General features: G+C 40.8%; 1 protein-coding gene across 2 annotated transcripts in view; it reads right to left on the bottom strand.

Annotated features, from left to right (window-relative positions):
- Nucleotides 1-4,181, bottom strand: part of immp2l (inner mitochondrial membrane peptidase subunit 2) — a 121,808-nt gene extending 117,627 nt beyond the window's left edge. The window contains exon 1 of one of the 2 annotated variants that reach the window (XM_069162282.1): nucleotides 4,076-4,181. The gene's annotated coding sequence lies outside the window, so the exon portion shown is untranslated. Of the gene's footprint in view, nucleotides 1-4,071 lie in introns of both variants that reach the window. The other variant, XM_069162283.1, reaches the window with a different exon arrangement.
- Between the last annotated feature and the right edge of the window lie 9,563 nt (nucleotides 4,182-13,744).

Raw genomic sequence — 13,744 nt, 5'->3', positions numbered from 1 at the left:
CTAAAAGTTATTTCAATGACATTTTGTCCGACTTTGTATAAAATAGGTCATTTGCTGGATTATCTCTTTAACCTTATCACCAAATATTTATTCATCTCCAGTCCACCAAGCCCGGCCGTGCTCACTCAGCCAACACTAAGGTGATTACTGGACGGGTGTCCGTGTTGACTGTAAGCTGGGAGGAACCGGGCCCGCTGCCCCGGATACAAATGGGATTCGTCTCTCATGCAGAACATCAGACACGGCTTTTTCAGGCCACAAGGGCAGAGAACGAGTTACAGAAATCAACGCTCCCGTTCACCTCGGAGGCCTAATGGGCAGTTTGGGCTGCCGATGATGCAGTCATTAGTCTGGACACAAATACAGGCTGAAAGCTGTTTGACAGCACAGAAATCAAACAGACAGAACCGGGCTGAGACACCACTGAACATCTTCCTCCATGCAGAGCAAATACCAGATGTCAAAATCTACGTGTCAAGAAAGGTGACAGCAAAGTCAGAAATGATGGGACTAAAAGAATTTCTCTAAATGGAGCAACAGACAGGATGTTACTCTGGTTTGGATATTTTTGATTGAAATGTGACTTCTTTTTTTTCCACAACGTCGAACACGTCCTCCAGAGCTCGGCAGCTTCCTCCCTGCTGAGATTATTTAGCAGCCAGACAACCACAAAGCAGCTTGACTCTCCACCACATCACACTGCAGCACTGGTTAATACCAGATAACAAATAACACAACAGGTGCAACACCACTGCAACACGGCACAATATGCTGAAACACCAGATAACACCAGAGAGCAACGCTTCCTGACACACCGGATCCCCCGGTTGCTCGCCGGCTCAAATCCAGGATCCAGCTTTTATTCATAATTTGTGGGAAATCAGAGACTGTGATGCATAAAGACGGAGATGTATTTACTAAAATGTAGAAAGATATAAAGATAAATATGGAAAAACGAACTACAGGCATGTCACAAAACAAAATTTAAACCAAGAGAAATTCAAACCACCAATCTGATGCTCATTTCAAAGTTGGGCCCTCCCTGAGAGGAGTTTGATTTTAACGGAGCTGTTATCAGGTGGTAGGAGATGAAGCTGAGAAGACAGAGGGCTGGGCAATAATAGAGCATGGAGGGAGAAGAGAGCCATCAAAAGACCGAAGACACTGATGCAGCTCAAAGAGAGACGAGGAGGAGGAGATAGCGTCAAGAAATTACAGCAACGTACACGGTTCACCAAATCCCTTAAATTGGAGAAGAGCAAAGAAATGATATCTGCAGTAGGAACAGAAGAGTGCATAAATCACTACATGGAGTATTAAACGGGGGAATACCCCCCCTTCCCCCCCCCCCCTCCTCCTTCCAGTTTGAAAAATGGATCATAGGTACCGAGCAGTTTTTGGTCCGTCGCCTGCTGGTGTGCATAAATTAAATCCCGGCATTGTGGGTCCTGCACCGCTACTGAAGAAGATCCCGGAGGAATCACTGCATTGTCAACGCCATTAATATTCTGTCTTCTGTGTTCATATGCAATTTGTCCAATAAAGCATGCTCAAAATATGCAGTTCTTTTCTTTATTCAGTGAGCATATTGTTTGGGGTCTGTGTTAGCAGTGCACCTATTGAAGCAGGGAGACGTAGGAACTGTAAAGATGGCGATGCACACTTTCATTTTCTATTTATCGCATTGCTAGGCATGTCACAATAATTACAGTATCGCCCGATTACAATTATTTGATATGATCGTTAGACTTGTCTCCATTCATCTGAATTAAACTCAATATTTCCATGGAAGTTTTCACCACTTGTGGTTTGACTGGTGCTCTGTAGCGCCCCCTTTCTTCTGCAGCGGTTTAACGCACGAGAGGAGAATTAGCTTCACCAGAGTACGTTGTTAACATTGTCAGTAATTTCTTTATAAATGTCAGTCATAGGCTTTGTAATATAAAGTTGTTCTTTTTCATATCTGCCTTGTGTAACTTCAATGTCCAACTTCATCCGGTGTATTATTGGACTATCAGGCTTATATTATAATAATGGCAAAAAATGAACAGAAAAAGACCATTTTTTTAATGACAATTGATGGTAAAATGTCATGATCGTGACAGACATTCCTAATTAATGCAAATCAGACTTTCCTCATATCATGCAGGTCTCACACAGATGTCTTTTTAAATCTGGAGCTGTTGTCCCACAACTTTTAAATTATTCTAGAAGCTGTAATTCCATTTTTGTGAAGTGACATCTATCCTGAACATAAAATAATGAAACTGAAGGATTGCTGAAAAAAATTATGCCACAGAAATCACTCTCCACTTCATACTGTTAGATTTTAATGATATAAAGAGCCAGAGTAGAAGAGTTGAGGTGCTTCCATGCCACAGGATCCCTTTTCTTTTTTCAGATTGATTTAGTAGGTGGTCCAGTCTGGGGATGCTAATATGTCCCGAGTGTTGCTCATGTGTTTGTCAATGAATATTACTCTGATTCTTTTCTCTTGTGGTTTTCATTTTGTCACGTATTTGTTTTCAAAGTTTGTATGATAAGAATGTGTGTGTGTGTGTGTGTGTGTGTGTGTGTGTGTGTGTGCGTGTCTGTGTGTGTGTGTGCGTGTCTGTGTGTGTGTGAGCCCACAACAATAATCTGATGTTCCTGAGGAGAGAGGACAGAAGACTGCTGATTACATCTGTAATATCTGACATTTAATCAGGCATGCTGCTCAGAAAGCCTTCCACCACCATGACAGCATCACGTTATCTGCTGTGGTGGGAACTCTGCTGCAGCTCTGCATGTTCAATGAAAAGAAATCTAGAATTACAAATCAAATACGTTTTGTTGCAACATAACAAAATGATCATCCCGCAAACAAAAGCACAACTGGATGCTGCAATTACTGCAATCACCTTCCAGAATGAATCATCTCACAACTGCTTTTGGGATTAATCTTCAAAATGTCAGAAAATAGTACAAATGCCCATTAAAAAGTGATAAACTTCAAAAGTCTTCCTTTGTCCAACCGACAGTGATAAACTCAAAGAGATTCAGTTTACAATTGAATTCAACAAACGAAGGCACTGAGCAGAGAAACCGTCACGTTTCAGTCATTCAGCTCATCCCAAGTTGATTGACAGGTCTTTTAATATGACAACATCAGACGACATGCTAATGAGGCAGCAGGTAGGGAGCTGAATCTCTAACAGTTGATAAGCAAACAATACCAGCAGAGAGATGATGATCCTTTTTTACATATTTCAATTACAACTTAACAGAAAAACACTCTCACTCAAACTCAGTTTCAGGAGAGGCAGGAAGTGTTGATTTTGTGTTCTGTTGGGCTGTAAGCTGTAACCCAGTATCACGGCAAAGCGTGAAATAGACACGCCGGTCCACTACAGCAAAACGTGAGACAGCCACGCTCTGGTCTCTCGAGGCGTGACAGTTTCACGTTTTGTAAGCTTCAAACTTACACGTACGTAAAAGTAACCAAGAACAAAATATTTTTTTGGGGGGGTGGAGGCGGGGCCTAAATCAGAGCGGCCAAAGCGTGGCTATCTCACGTTTCGCTGTAGAGGACCTGCGTGTCTATTTCACGTTTTGCCACGATGCTGGGTTGTATGATGTTATACTGAGATGTGTTCCTATTATTCTGTCCACCTCATCAAGATGACTCAGACTCCATATTAGAAACAACTGTCAGTATAAAGAGGGCAGAGTTATGTTGGTCTTTATTAGAAAGAAAATACCAAGAGTCCTCCTTAAATTACGGGTTCATCGCAACAGGTGATTCACATCCTCCAAGCCCATGAATGAAAGAGGAAAGTTGTGTTTTCATAACCACACATGTGAAACAACACGTGTCTTCTGAACCCTGCTGCTGTCGTTCACCCATGTGTGCTAACAGCTAGCCGCCGCGGCTAACCGGGAGACAACTTTTCAAACAGTGTCGCGATCACGTGAAACATGTCGGTGACTGCGGGTCAGCGACACGTGAAGGAAAGAAGCTCGAAGTGTTTCCACCATCGTTTCAAAAACCACAACTCACATGTGAAACTAACGTTAAAGCAGCTAACACACCTACCAGCAGCGTGACTTCCGTCTTCTTATCCTGCCACACGTGTTGCTCCTCCGGGCCCTAAAGCCCGCCGGGTTACCCTCTCTGTCTTCGGTGGACGAGCCAGTGAGGTCCGGAACTGACAGACGGAACCGACCATTGCCGCCATAATAGAAAAAAAGAAATAAAGCCTATTAGGTCGAGATAACTGATTTTTTATTATTATTATTATTTTTTTTTTTAATTCATATTAAGTCAAACATTAAAAAAAAAAAAAATTAAGACAATGGTTAATATTATTAGATTGTCCAGAATTGTCCCAAAATCTCATCATTGACTTGCCTTAGCAATTTTCATGATATATGTCTTAAATTTGATTTCCTCCTGCAGTTTCTTAAATGAATGGTTCTTTACTACTACTTAAGACATGTAATGGTTTTGTCTGCTCATTATTCCACTTTATTGTGAAAATGAAGACTAATACCTTAGTTAACATGTAAACTATTTCCTCTGAGTTCTTGCCAAGAAACTGGAATGGTTTCATCAGCAACACTTTGCTTTCAGAGATAATCCCAAAAGCCTCTTTCTGTTGGTTAGGAGGCGTTTGCTCTGCTCAGTTTCCCGCTGCACTGACTGAACATTTGAGAAAGGCAAGACATTTCTATCAGCAGCTCTCCCTTGTTAGCCAGACTACCTGGTTATAAACTAACATTATCTTAACCATTTTAATCATGCTTGTTGGATCAAGTTAGACCTCCACAGAGGCAGCACCACGTCAACCAGTCAAGGTGACAAAACAGTCGTCTATAAATCTACTAGCAATGAAGTGGCCATCAACTTACAGTCTATGCATAAAAATATCAAGCAAACTTTCCCTTTCATGGATGTGCAGTAGTTCTACTGAGCAAGGCAGCAGCCAGTATGTGCAAGTTTCCTCATAATTACAAGATCCTCTCTCAAAATTATGAGCAAATTCTCTTTTAAATTAGATTCTTTCTTGTAATTGTGAAATAGTAACTCATAATTACAAGATAAGGCGTCAGTCTTTTTTCCTGTGAGATTGCAATGTTCAATTGTTACGTACTACAGTCAAAACACTGATGTTATTTTGAGTTTGATTGACCAAACTTTTTATATCTCATTAATTTGATTTAGGAAGTGAAAAGTTAGTTTTTTTTAAATTTAATAATGTAAACTTTTCCTCAAAACCAATGGACTTCAGAACTGAGTCCCAACTTTGATTTTTTTTTATCTCCGAATTTTGACTTTATCATATCCGTGGGCTTCAGAGCTCAGAGCCACAGACTGAACAGGGAAGTCAGAAAATATTGACAGATGGACTGAAACCCTCTTCTAATCAGAAAAATAATGAAGACAGCCAGCTTTATTCCTCAGGAAACCTTCCTCAGAAGCTCGAGGACACTCCAGATTGTTAGATAGCCTCTAATTTCACACAACAGCCTTTACATTTGCATTTCAGTCATTTAGCCATTTACAGAGGCGTTCAAGGACTCGACGCTGTGTGTGAGCGGACACACGGGACAGGCTGCGGTGGGAAATGAATGTGTGATCTCAGCTACAGGACAGAACAGAACCGTGGCGCTGCCCGTCAGACAGCAGGGAGACTTCGGATCCAAGCTGTGACTCAGGGAAATGAACAGTAATGACTTACTGCAAAGAAAATGTCTCTAAAGTGATGTTGTTCAACTTTTCTATTCACACTGATCACAGACGTTTTTACTTAGTAACATGTTTTGTTTTTTTAAATGTCATGTTTTTTTAAACGATACATTGAGTGTGTACACTTTATGAACAGATATCATCATACACTGGGATGAAGTATGGTATATTAAAGAAAGGCTGTGTTTAGATATTTTTTTTTTTAAAGGACCATTACTCTTTTTTTAAAAAATATTATATCAAGACATGTTTATTTGACTACGACAGCCTAAAGAGACCATCTAAATAATATATTAAACATCCTGTGCCCTTGTTTGACAAATGTGGGTCTTCCAAATACAAGCTGAGTCACAAATACACCTGACTTTCTGACTGAATGCAAAAGTGGTATAAATAAAAGACACACTATTCAATATGCAGAACTGTTCAAACGCATAGATGTTTCTCAAACACTCTTGATTAAGATAGTTATTTTGTATTGTGAGAGATGAATTTCCTCAGAGGACATTTATACTTGGACGAATCCTATCTCACTCTCTTAGCACGCAACCCTCCATGCAGTCTCAATGAAGCAATGATTCGTGCCAGCAACACGAGGAGACACAAACTTTTCAAAAACAAAATGTATTGACTACATATGTCAGGAGATAGGTTTGAGGATTTCCGAGATCATTTCACTGCAGTCCAGCAACAGCTGTAACGTGAGTTTATCATCACAACATTGGTATAATAATGATGGTGAAACACAATGAATCCATTTGAGCCAACATGTCCTGCGGTACCGGTCCGACAACGAGTCGTGGTGGGACACAGAGAGACAGCTAGCTTTGGGAATTGTCCAATCAGAGGAGGTCAAAGAAATAAAATCAATATGTTACCTGGAAAATGTAAAGCAGCCAACCAGAGAGGAGCTTCAAGTCACCTACTTGCCAAAAGTTGAAAAACATACATAGACATTTATTGGGAGAACCAAATTCAATATGAAAACTAGAATTAAAGATTGCTGATATGACCACTAGGAGCATTTTAGACCAAACAACTTATATTTAATCGTTCTTTTTTTTAATACATAATTAATTCATATTTGACATGTTTAAGAACAATTGAAAGTGTAGTCACCACTGATAGAGAGACAGTTCACAGATACACACTGTACAGGATCAATAATGATGACCAGGAAAACTAAAAAAGCATCACAATGGACTAAACTACTATAATCATTAAAAGTACAAAGTTGTTCACTCTGCTGCGAGGTCTCATTTAAACTTGTGATTTCTTACATTTAGGAGATTTTATTCATCAGGATAACTCAAAGTGTCTCTGGAAGAGGAACTGATTACACTTCAGAAAGAGAGGTTTGAAAGGCTCCAACAGCTTTAACAAACAGGTGCTGATGGAGGACTGAACGGTCTCATCTGAAGACACGGTGGTTAGACACAGGGAAAGTACAAACAGCTCCTGCTGCAGAAACAAAGAGCAGCGGTGGAATCAGAGATGAAGGACGGGACAGTTTGAAACGGGAAGCAAACTCTTACCAGTCTGAGTTTTAAAGGAGGCGGAGCTCTTGATAAGGACGCTGCTCTCCTTCAGGGCTTAATTAAAAGTGGAATGTAGAAGCCATTATCAGACAGGGTGCCCGGTCCTTCAGCCACTAATTCATCCACTCCACAAAATGTGTGGAAAAACAACAAATGAGAGGTTATATAATATTATTGATGAGGACTGGTTACAGGGCACATTTTGGTTAAAAGCAGAATGTAATAATAATCATTTTTTTTGCTTGGTTCCTTTCAAAGTGAAATAACAAATATCTAGAAATCAAATTAAGTAAAGGAAAAAAAAGATAATTGATGCTTTCTGTCGAAAATGAAAGTCGATTTAATAGAATAAAAACAAATTCTTGACCCTAAACTGTGGAACGGTCTTCCTTCCTTTGAAGACTGAGTATTTTTAAAAATTAATATTTTTAATCTGGCTGCAGCTTTGCCTGAAAGACAAGTAATGTTATTATGATCTTTAATATATCATACAGAAATAGACATAAAGTACATAAATGTATCGGAAAAAAATAAGAAATGGAAAAAGGTAGAGAACTCTATTTTTCCTACTCGACACGTCACTCGTGGAAGCAACAAAAATCAATACAGCTAAACGGTTTTCTGTTTCCTTGGTGTTTCTTTGACTTTTTTATGGCGTCATTTTGCATCTTTGAGGTTGTTTCACATCTTTTTGTGACCATTTTAAATCTCCTCATGGTTGTTTTGTGTCTTTTTGTGGTTGTTTTGAATCCCCTTGTGTCTGTTTTGTGTCCCTTTTTGGTTATTTTGAGTCTGTTTGTGGCCTTTTTCATTTCTTTGGGAGCATTTTTAAGTCTCTTTGCAGTCTTTTTTACTCTCTCTGTGGCCCTTTTGCATTTCTTCGTGGTCAGTTTGTGCCTCTTTTGATCGGTTTGCATTTCCTTCTGACCATTTTGAGTCTCTTTCTGGTTGTTGTGAATCTCTTTGTATCTTCTGTCGTCTCTTTGTGAGCGCATTGTACATCTTTTAGTGGCCATTTAACTTTTCTTTGTGGTCATTTTTCTGTTTATGGTTATGGCTCTTTAGGTTTTGCACTTCTTCGTGTGCTTTTATGTCTCAGGGACATTTTACAGGTGAGGGGCCCTGGACTCCTGGTGCTCAGGAGGCCTGTTTAGTAATCCAGCCATGATTTGCACTTAAGGTGGAAGTGTAGATCTTTTGTCATTTGATGGACTTCAGCTTTCAGAATCTTCTTTTCCTTTTCTTTTACATTATGAATCCACTTTAACTGGACATTCTGGGTGCTGCTCACATCTGTAGACTGTGGTAGGACACACAGTAAGCATGGATATTATTATTATTATGGTTCAAATTGAGCAGTGTAGTGCCGTTGGACATTGGATGGGCTCACTGTGTTCACAAAGAGGAGTTGGTGTGTCCATCAAAGACTTCAGTACAAAGAAAGATATCTCAAAAAAAGAATAAGAAAAATGCAATATTTTATTTGTTTCTTATGACATGTATTTTCTACATTCACCAACTGTTGAGAACAGAATTATGAACACAATGGACCCTGATATATTCTTATTTAGTTGAATTTAGTGTTGTAAGTTATTGTCGACATGTCTCTGCAGCTACTTCAGTGTTTTACAGCTGAAGTGTGTGTGTGTGTGTGTGTGTGTGTGTGTGTGTGTGTGTGTGTGTGTGTGTGTGTGTCTCCAGACAGAGAACGAGCAGAAGAACAAGAGTCCTCGTGGCTATTGGTTGACATGAACCCATGTGGGCGCCTCTGCCCACATAATGACATCGTTTGAGGTTCCCTACAACACTGTAGGTGCTGAGCTGGCAGTTGCTATGCAACAATTCGTCGCAGGCAGCATCCAGGTTGGACCTGAGTGGAGAGCAACAGTCGTGCGGAGGGGGTGGTTTCAATGCGTGTTTTGAAAAGCCGGAGGTAACCGGTGTCTCTGCAGATCCCTGGTAGGCGAGCTGTCAGTGGACGTGATTGTTTTAAAGCTTGGTGTCGGGAGCGGGGCCGCTGCAGGGTGAGGTACGGTGCAGATACATCAAAGAGCAACGGGACGTCAATACAGTAGAAACAGGCAGAGCTGAGGCGTATAAACAAATGAAACTGACACTAATTTGAAGTGTGACTGAACAGGCTGATGTAAGACAGCTGCAGTGCTGTCAGCAGAACTGACCGTGTTAAACACTTTACCGTGAAAAACACAAACTGAAAGCTGTGAACATGGGAGAGTTGGAGTCCAATGTCACTCTTTATACAGTACTGAAATGCCATATTTAGATTTAAAAAGATAAATAGACAACTGTAATCATTGAAGTCATCTCTTTGTAAAGCGATCGCTTCATTAGAGATTGTGGGAAAAAATGTAGTCCTCCTAAAATGAATGTGAGAGTTCGACAAATCAAGTGGAGATGTTTCAAAGTTAGTCTTGTAAATATCAGCTGCTTGAATTGTTTTCTTTTTTGTGTCTTTGTGGATATTTTATATCACTTGGTGGATGTTTGCATTTTTTGCAGATGTTTTGTGTCTCAGTCATGTTGCATCTTTATTTCGTCGTGTTTGTGTCTTTTATCTGTTATTGACACAGTTTCTGTTATAACACACCAGAAGAGTTCATACAACGTATGGGTTCCTGCGCTTGCATCGGCTTTCTACTTTTGTGGCTCAACATGGGTGGAACGGTTTCATGCAACACAATTTTTGGTGTAATTTTTTAGGTGAAATCATGTTTTCACTTTCGCCCACTCAAAGCAGACGTCCGTACAACGAAGCAGGTTCAACATACTCAGGTTATCTTTGACTTATCCGGCTTAACTAAACCTAACAAACAAGATCAGTCTCACGAAGCTGGTTGTAGGATGATATACAATAAGATCCCGATGCAGTTTATTTATTATTTATCAACACCGTTACGTCATTGCTCTTCATCAGTGTTATTTATAAATAAATCACATCTGGAGATTTGACAGCGTTCAATTTACTCCTGCTCACTCCTCAACATCGTTCCAGCACCTGATTTCAGTACGTTGGACGAGTGTTCTTTGTTCACATCTATTAATGATCGATTAATGATTAATGATGAAATAGCAAATAACATTTTGAGTTAAATTATCCATATTTCCAACACATCACCTCGACGCTGCCGTACTGCTACATCCTCTGCTGGAGTTTCTCCGTCACCTGATCCAGCTTTAACTTTAAGCTTCATCAAACAGGAATATTTTAAGGCTAATCTTAAAAGTAGAGAGGGAGTCACACAGAGGGCGAGAGAGGGTGAACCACAAGCAGACTAGCGCTCAGAGAAATCTGGCAAGGTTGATATTCGAGAGCAGATATGAACCTCAATGAGAGAAACTCAGGAAACTTGTTGTGGACAATTGTGTTCACTGCAACTGCAGCTGAAGACGAGGTATTGCGAGGCTCATGTGTCACCCCTCCAACACCCACACTATTAAAATCCCTCTTCCTCTCCTGCAAAGGCACGTTGTCACACTGCTCTGTAATACAGCTCTGTTTATGTGGGATGCTGCTGGAGTTACAGTTTGCAGTTTTGGAGAGCAGAACCAAAAAAAAGGAGGCTGTTTGGAGCTAAAAATTGATGCGGCTCATGTGGGAGTTGTTGTCGAATTCAGAAACCCACATCGTATCCTGTGTGCAGCTCCGTTCCCTCACCTCTCTCCGGGGTTTAATTAGAGCCGCTGAGCTGTGTGTGAATAATGCAGCACCTGAACGCACCTGAGCGGGGTTGCTGGAGCAGAATGGCCCGCCTCCAGAGAGGGTGGGGGTGGGGGGGTGGAGGGGTAGGTGGGTGGGAGGGGTGGAGGGGTGGTCTTAAGGATAATCATCAGGATTTGCAGGTTTTCACGTCACTTTAATCCTGTAATGGAATCAATCAACATCTGAAACTGTATCTATCTCTTTTGCACTGCACTGATTTATATTGTTTATTTACTATCAGGGATAATATTACTGTTAATCTGAATTGTTTTGATTTGTGTTTGTCTCTAGTTTTCTTTGTATTAATACTGCATGTTTAATGTTTTTGTGCAAACAGCCGTCAGCTGGGACCTTTCTGTGAGGAGTTTGCATGTTCTCCATGTTCTCCCTGTTCTCCATGTTCTCCATGTTCTCCCTGTTCTCCATGTTCTCCATGTTCTCCCGGTTCTCCATGTTCTCCCTGTTCTCCATGTTCTCCCTGTTCTCTATGTTCTCCATGTTCTCCCTGTTCTCCCTATTCTCTATGTTCTCTATGTTCTCCATGTTCTCCCTGTTCTCTATGTTCTCCCTGTTCTCCATGTTCTCCCTGTTCTCTATGTTCTCCATGTTCTCCCTGTTCTCCCTGTTCTCCATGTTCTCCCTGTTCTCTATGTTCTCCCTATTCTCTATGTTCTCCCTGTTCTCCCTATTCTCTATGTTCTCTATGTTCTCCATGTTCTCCCTGTTCTCTATGTTCTCCATGTTCTCCCTGTTCTCTATGTTCTCCCTATTCTCTATGTCCTCCCTGTTCTCCCTATTCTCCATGTTCTCCCTGTTCTCTATGTTCTCCCTGTTCTCCCTATTCTCTATGTTCTCTATGTTCTCTATGTTCTCCATGTTCTCCCTGTTCTCTATGTTCTCCCTATTCTCTATGTTCTCCCTGTTCTCCCTATTCTCTATGTTCTCCCTGTTCTCTATGTTCTCCCTGTTCTCTATGTTCTCCCTGTTCTCCCTATTCTCTCTGTTCTCCATGTTTTCCATGTTCTCCCTGTTCTCCCTGTTCTCTATGTTCTCCCTGTTCTCTATGTTCTCCCTGTTCTCCCTGTTCTCTATGTTCTCCCTGTTCTCTATGTTCTCTATGTTCTCCATGTTCTCCCTGTTCTCCATGTTCTCCATGTTCTCCCTGTTCTCCCTGCACCTCTGTGGATTTTCTCTTCAGTCCAAACACATGCGTGTTTTAGGTTAATCGATGGTTTTAAATTTCCTGAAGGTGTGAATGTGAGCATGAGTGGTTGTCGGTCTTTCTACGTTGGTCCTGTGATGGATATTCGTAAAGGTGTAAAATAATAAACTAATTATAAATAGTATTTTTGTGACCTCATTTTTTTAAATTATAAAAACAACAACATGCTGGTTGGCATGTCGGCAGAATATCTGAAATGCAAATAAGAAGAGAAACCGGTTTAAGAAGGAAAGCTGCCGGTGTGTCTGACTGCAGGATGATGACGTGCTGTTTGCGCCCCCTGGTGGTGTTTGTTCGTAACACCTTCACGACACTGACAGACACTTTACAGTTTGGACCTCCATTTAATTCCTGAATCAAGACTGGAGAATGAACTGTAGACAAATCCCCTGGAGCCACAATGAAAACTGACATGACTGTTTTTCAAAGGGCTGTATGCATATATGATTGTAAGTTTATTAAAAGAAGTTGCACCATTTGTGGCTCTTATACAAGGACCTCGAGTCAAAATGTAGTTTTTAGACTTTATTTTTTAGTTATTTAGTTCCTAAATAATGTTGAGTTTTATCGAAGCGCTTCAGATTTTCCCCATAATAATGTTATGCAGCTGAACTTGTGATTAATTTTCTTATTATCTTATTTCTTTATCTTCTTTTTACTAGTAAAGGATGAAAAAGTAATGCAGTGGAATTAGTTGAGTCTTACAGGAGATATTAGTGGACCTTTGTAAACATGTTTCCCACAGGTTAGAGGATTGACTTGTGTTCAGTGGGCAGCTCCTCTCTCAGCACCTCTGATGTGGCAGGAAGTCCTCGTCCTGGCAGATGACCTCGTTGTTTGCTGTTCAGTTTTCTTCATTTTATGGTTCTGTGCTGGACCCTCCACACTGTTTCTCCATCGAGCGTCTGAGGGAGCTCCATAATGTCCCGAACCAGAGCTTCCTCCAGCTTGTCAGCGAGCGTCTGTCTGTCGGCTGACAGCGTCTCTGTGACAGTTCATTTTTTTAGAAAAGTGCAGCAGTGATTTCATCAGTTTGTTCCTCTCTGCCCTCAGTTCCTTCTCTTCCTCGGGCTGTCAGGGAAACTCTTTACAAAAGGCCTCTTCAGAGTTGAAGTGCTGGAGGTTTTCAGCCTCTTCCTGTTTCCTCAAGTCTTTTTCTTTCCATAGCTCCTGAATCTCAAGTGGAAGTTTGTCCTCTTTTGTGTGTTTTCAATCTGAGCTCAGCTGAATGTCTCTCTGAAACCTGCAGAGAGGCTTTTCATGAAAATAAAAAGAGAAAAATCTCGACAGCTTGCAGTTGTTCCACCTCAGTATTTCCTCTCTCTGTATTTCTCTGTTGAGATGCTGCAGGTTCTGACATGAGCTCGGGCGGTAAGCATGCCATTTTCACCTCCTCAAGTTCTTGGACAAGTTCATCTCCTGTGAAAAGGAAGTTCATCTCTTCACTCTTCTGGCATTTGTTGAAAGCTTCATCTCTCTGCAGCTCCTCAGTTTTAGGAGCTTCCTCCTTCTTCTCACATTTTAACCGATTTAGT

This window comes from Embiotoca jacksoni, unplaced genomic scaffold (assembly GCF_022577435.1).
Source record: "Embiotoca jacksoni isolate LCO1_2020_lvr unplaced genomic scaffold, fEmbJac1.0.p SCAF_3, whole genome shotgun sequence".
Classification (NCBI taxonomy): domain Eukaryota; kingdom Metazoa; phylum Chordata; class Actinopteri; family Embiotocidae; genus Embiotoca; species Embiotoca jacksoni.
The sequence above is the reverse complement of the archived record's forward strand: the minus strand, read 5'-3'. Positions and strand labels throughout refer to the sequence as shown.